The following is a 5,693-nucleotide window of genomic DNA, read 5'->3' on the forward strand; positions in this document are numbered from 1 at the left end:
TCGCCACCGAACTTTGCTAAACTCAGTTGTCCTACAACGGGCACCGGTTCAAATGGCAAAAAATAAGAACACTAGCGCTAATGTGCATTCATCAGCGAGAGCTCCATATTCAAACAAAGCAGCAAAACATGTTTACACTTGCCCCCTGAAACATCATCACTCTGAAAACTCCCTCCCCCTGCTCAGACCCACAGGCCCAGCTCATGAGTGTAATTTAGCACGACAATGCTGCGTTTAATGTAATGACTCTCGTAACACCATGCAAATTAGGTGACATTATACACACCCCAGTGGCTCTCGGGAGAAATTAGATTACTAAACATATCTTGCTGATTTCTCTGCTTGGCCACAGCTCTCAACGCGGAGCCCGCAGAGCGCAGCGTCTCCTGTGAACCGTGCTGGGTCACCGGCTTTTTCACTTTAAGGGAACAACCGATGTGCTTTTTGTGTCACTTTTTTATTAACATATGCTCTGTTTTCCTTTTTCTTTGTCTTCCCCCCTCCAGAGAAGCACAGTCTTCCATTTGGTATTCTGTGACGCAGGCCAGCCAGTAAACAACTCCCAGGTGACTATTCATTTATCTACACTTGTTCTTCCTCCAAGAGGTCTTTTTGCTGTTCAGTCTGCCAGGTTCTGATTAATTTAAGCATTCCCAGCAGAATTGGCGAAGAACTCATTACTGAGTGCAGATCTGAAGTCAGTCACTCATGTTTTCTCGGGTTCAAGACTGCTGGAATCCACAAAGCACGCAACACATTGGGCTTGATTCCTGACATTGTCCTAAATGGTAAATGGGTCATGCTGTTAACTCCTCAAGGGCCCTGTGTACTTACACATATTAACATATTACTGCATACTACTAGAGGAAATATCGGGACATGCTAATGATGTCCTAACTGCTCTGTGTAGAAGGAAATCTTGATTTCAGGTCAGTGTGAAACAGGAACTTCTACCTTCACCGATAAGCGTAGCCTTAGGCAACCCAGTAATAGACCTCCCCGAGAAGGTCGTGAGCGGTTAGGACAGGCTCGTGCTCCCACCTACTGAGGACCTGTCCAGAAGACCCCGTCTGTTAGAGACAGTGGCACCGTGGAAGACTCCATACACGTCTGCCACAGTCTGCTTCCTCTTCCCCTGGGGTAAGAGATACCGCAACTTGCGGTGGGGTACAGTCAAACATGTAATATCTGGAATAATCCAGAGTAGTTCATAAATGAATTTTTAGAATTTATAGGACTTTGTAATTTTTTTTACAACTTATTCTTTATTTATTCTCTTAATTCCTATTATTAGTTCCTTGTTTTTATGTAGTTTTTTACTTTAGTCTTAAGTCAAATGCAGTGAACCGTTGTTGTGTGCTCTTCTTATGACTGTACAGTTGAATGACAGTAAAGAAATCTTGAATCTGGAAAACATCATGGATGCTTGTGTTTCCCTTAGTCCCCCAAAGGATCTCTGGGTAATGAGGCGTGTACGGCCCCTTACATACTGGTTCATTCAATACACATCAAGATGAGTGCCAAGAGAACCACATTTCTGAGGCCCCCGGTCCTCACAGTGGGAACATGAACACACCTTCAGCTCAGGCTTGCTGTGACCCGCAACCCATTCACGCACGACACACAGCATGGCTAAGAAGAGGGGGAACAGAGAGATAGGGGAAGATAACCGTCACGTCTGAAACACGCCTGACCCGAGATGGTGTGGCAGCCTGAGATGAAGAACATTCATAGCTAATATATAACATAGCACAGCTAATATATTTATGACAGCTGTTTCCAGGGGTGCACTAGGACGTTTAAACCGGCAGCGACTAGGTGATTATAATGCTGTGTGTGTCAGCACCGGCAATTCCGCCCTTCGCCTGCAGAGGTCCTCCTCCCCGGACTACTAATTACCATCAGCTGTCGTGATCAGCACACCCTTCACCACACCTGAATCTGTGCGAGCGGTTATTCTCTTTGTCTTCTAGTGTTTTGCTCTCTGCCTCACCCCTTTCTCTGCCTGCCATTGGTTAACAATCTTAGGCCTTCTTTGTATCTTTTTTGTGTCCTCCTCTGGAGTTTTCTGCCCATTAAATATTATCCCTTCATCCATATGAATCCTTGTCTGTTCCCTGATTCCATGTCGTTACAGAGTGCAATAACGCATAGCATTATCACACATAATACCCATCTCTAGATATGTGAACACTCCCATGATGCTTTGAGGCAACGTATCCACCTGCCTCTCCACCTGCTTCTCCATCTACCTCTCCACCTGCATCTCCATCTACAGTGGGGAAAATAAGTATTTAGTCAGTCACCAATTGTGGCCTAGCCAGTCTCCCAATCTCAACCCCATCGAAAACCTTTGGAGGGAGTTAAAAGTCTGTGTTGCCCGCCGACAGCCCCAAAACATCACTGCTCTAGAGGAGATCTGCATGGAGGAATGGGCCAACATACCAGCAACAGTGTGTGCCAACCTTGTGAAGACTTACAGAAAACGTTTGAACTCTGTCATTGCCAAAAGAGGATATACAACAAAGTATTGAGATGAACTTTTGTTATTGACCAAATACTTATTTTCCACCATTATTTGCAAATAAATTCTTTAAAAGTCAGACAAAATGATTTTCTCAAATTTTTTTTTCACATTTTGTCTCTCATAGTTGAGGTCTACCTATGATGTCAATTACCGGCCTCTCTCATATTTTTAAGTGGGAGAACTTGCACAATTGGTGACTGACTAAATACTTATTTTCCCCACTGTACCTCTCAACCTGCTTCTCTATCTAACTCTCCACCTGCCACTCCACCTGCCTCTCCACCTGCATCTCCATCTACCTCTCCACCCACCTCTTCACCTGCCTCTCCACCTGCTTCTCCATCTACCTCTCCACCTGCTTCTCCCTCTACCTCTCCACCCAACTCTTCATCTACCTCTCCACCTGCTTCTCCATCTACCTCTTCACCCACCTCTTCACCTGCCTCTCCATCTACCTCTTCACCTGCCTCTCCACCTGCTTCTCCATCTACCTCTCCACCTGCTTCTCCATCTACCTCTCCACCCACCTCTTCATCTACCTCTCCACCTGCTTCTCCATCTACCTCTTCACCCACCTCTTCACCTGCCTCTCCATCTACCTCTCCACCTGCTTCTCCATCTACCTCTTCACCCACCTCTTCACCTGCCTCTCCATCTACCTCTCCACCTGCTTCTCCACCTGCCTCTCCATCCACCTCTTCACCTGCCTCTCCACCTGCTTCTCCATCTACCTCTCCACCTGCCACTCCACCTGCCTCTCCACCTGCTTCTCCATCTACCTCTCCACCCACCTCTTCATCTACCTCTCCACCTGCTTCTCCATCTACCTCTCCATCCACCTCTTCACCTGCCTCTCCACCTGCTTCTCCATCTAACTCTCCACCTGCCTCTCCATCTACCTCTCCACCCACCTCTTCATCTACCTCTCCACCTGCTTCTCCATCTACCTCTCCATCCACCTCTTCACCTGCTTCTCCATCTACCTCTCCACCTGCTTCTCCATCTACCTCTCCACCTGCTTCTCCATCTTACTTTCTTCCCACTGTATGTGCTCTCAGTGTGTTCAAACACATTCTCCCACAAGACCTGCGCACATGCTGATGGATAGGATGAGCAACGTCCCTCCACGGCTACTAACAAGCTTCTGCAACGACTCACAACTCACAGCAAGCTTCTTCCTCACCCTCACACACACACACACACACACACACACACAAAATAAAAAAGTACGTATCTCTTCAGCAGGTACCATTGCTCCTCCATTCTACCTCCTGCTGAAGTCAGATGACTTGCCGCACGCCCTCCCGCCCTGAACTTCATTATGCCCACTCAGACCGGATAGCAGGAAGCAGACACACAACCATATCCCCCTCTCTCCTTCCCCCTCCCCACCAGGCCGGAGCCCCAGGCCCACCGGAGCATTCCTGTAACGCCACTGAGAACGCGGCTCCACTCCCGCCTGGAGCTCAGAGAAGGATCAGTGCGCTTCGGAGGAGGAAGGGCCGGAAACGCACCGCGCGATCCCTCTACGCCATCTGGTCCGGCGACTCATGCTGCGTTGTAATGTCGTTCACAAACCTGTTCGCTAATGGTGTCAAGAGACACGTTGTGAGAACCACAGTGGGCTGTCTATTATTATAAACAGGAAATGTACCTAATGTTATCATGTTGATGTATCTGTTTCACAGATAATTGGTGAGTAGAGGTTCATTGAGAGAGATTAAACTGGTGACAATGTGCCAACAGCATTCATATTCTCTAGGCTTTCTTTTCAATTTCAAATGAAGACAGTAAGAGACTCTAGATTTTTTTGTACCCTGAAAAAAATTCATCTCTTTCCTCCACTGACTTCTGTGAGTTAGACCTGTGTGTAGGTGTGCTTTTATTAATTAGTGGGTGGTGGTGATTGTGGAGTGGATTTTGGGTAGAGGTCTAGAGTTGGCTGGTCACTCCATACGAGAGAGCAGGGTGTTGTGGAGACTGAGGTAGAGGATGGTGATGGAAATGAGACACTTTGAGACAACTGTAAATGTGAATGTGAAAGATACACAGCTACAGTACATATACTGCAAGAAGGAAGTGCAATATTAAAGATTAAAAAACAGCAAACGACTCCACATGAAGAAGAAGAGAGGGGATGCTTTAAAAGTGCACATTTGGAAATGCACAAAAAAGTATCCCTTTTTTATCATGAAAGATTACAAATGAATCTATTGATCTTCTATAAGTCAGCTCTAAGGGATCAGTTTAAGAAAGCTTCTGAACAAAATTCCCACATGGACTTTTGCTTAACTTCAGCGGTAGACCGTGTTTATGCTCAAAGTTGTGTGGTTACTGAGGAGTGGAGGAACAGTACATACAATTAAGCCAGATGAAACTAAGGGTTGTCCAAATGTTAGGAAATGTTAGGAAATTAGGGATTGCCCATGAAATCGATCAGATGAATTATGGTGAATTACAGTGGGTCATGAGTGTTAGGCCAAATGACTGACTCTGCACATGGGGAATGCCAGTGAGCAGAAGCAGATGTTTGGACTGGAGACAAGAGTGGCAACGAACACAGATGCATCCACAGCCCTCGCAGTTCCCATGGCTACATCACATTTTTATCCGATTACTGGTTTCCAGCAACAACTCCACTCTCACTTAAGCAAACAGAAGCAGGATATATAAAAAAAAATGGTACTGCAAGAATAATCAGATTAATGAAGCATTTGCTGAATAATAGAAGCCATGTTTGTTCATATAATATCAAAATAGATTTTTATATAAGTTACACTGACTGAGTGTGTTCTGGAGGTAATTTTTTTTATTTGTAGTTTATTCGACTGAGTAAGCAATGTCTGATTTGTACATTAATATTCACACTAAACAAAATTTAATTTAAGGGGTTAATTACAGCACAGAGGAGGTAACTCAACTGTAGGAACAAATAATATATATTATATTTAACATTGACCAAGTATTGAATATAACAAAAATATATATGTTTGAAATATGAACGCGAGTAACTGCAAAAGCACAATGCACAAACCTGAACTCGGTCCAATAATCGAAAGATCGTCGCGTCTCGGGGCGATCGAATTCACTCGCGCTCGACGTTCTGTTAACGCGGTCTGCGCGCGGACGGGCGCGCGCGGCGTGGCACGCGCGACGGTGGTGGGAG

The sequence above is a fragment of the Brachyhypopomus gauderio genome, chromosome 3 (assembly GCF_052324685.1).
Source record: "Brachyhypopomus gauderio isolate BG-103 chromosome 3, BGAUD_0.2, whole genome shotgun sequence".
NCBI classification, from domain to species: domain Eukaryota; kingdom Metazoa; phylum Chordata; class Actinopteri; order Gymnotiformes; family Hypopomidae; genus Brachyhypopomus; species Brachyhypopomus gauderio.